Raw genomic sequence first — 513 nt, 5'->3', positions numbered from 1 at the left:
GCTCTTTCGCGTACCGCTACCGCCGCTGCTCCTCCGCATGCCCGCCGCCGCTGCCGCTCCTTCGCGTACCGCTACCGCCGCTACTCCTCCGCATGCTGCCGCCGCCGCGCGCACTGCCACCGCCAATACCATCGCCGCCGCCGCTGCTTTTCCGCGTGATTCTACCGCTGCTGCTCCGCATGCCGCCAACATAGATGCTTCTCAACGTAAGTTACATAATATATAATACTTTTATGTACAAAGTTTTTGTAGCTTTTTTTAAATTCTTATTGCATATACTTTTAAGTACTTAATATAATATTTGTTTCGTAGGATGAAGACCGAGAGGCAGGAGAAGCGGACAATGCCAAAGGGCAAGAAGATTTTTTAATTTTTTGTTCAACATGTGCAACAACTATAACAAACACTATTTTGGAAAAAGAGGAAGAGGAAGAGGAAGAAGAAGAAATTAATTTATTTTTATTTCTTAAAAAAATAGTTTTACTATGTTCCGTTATTTATTTTAAAATGTTA

This window comes from Wasmannia auropunctata, unplaced genomic scaffold (genome assembly GCF_000956235.1).
Source record: "Wasmannia auropunctata unplaced genomic scaffold, wasmannia.A_1.0 LD336103.1, whole genome shotgun sequence".
Lineage (NCBI taxonomy): Eukaryota > Metazoa > Arthropoda > Insecta > Hymenoptera > Formicidae > Wasmannia > Wasmannia auropunctata.
This window is presented reverse-complemented; position numbering follows the sequence as displayed.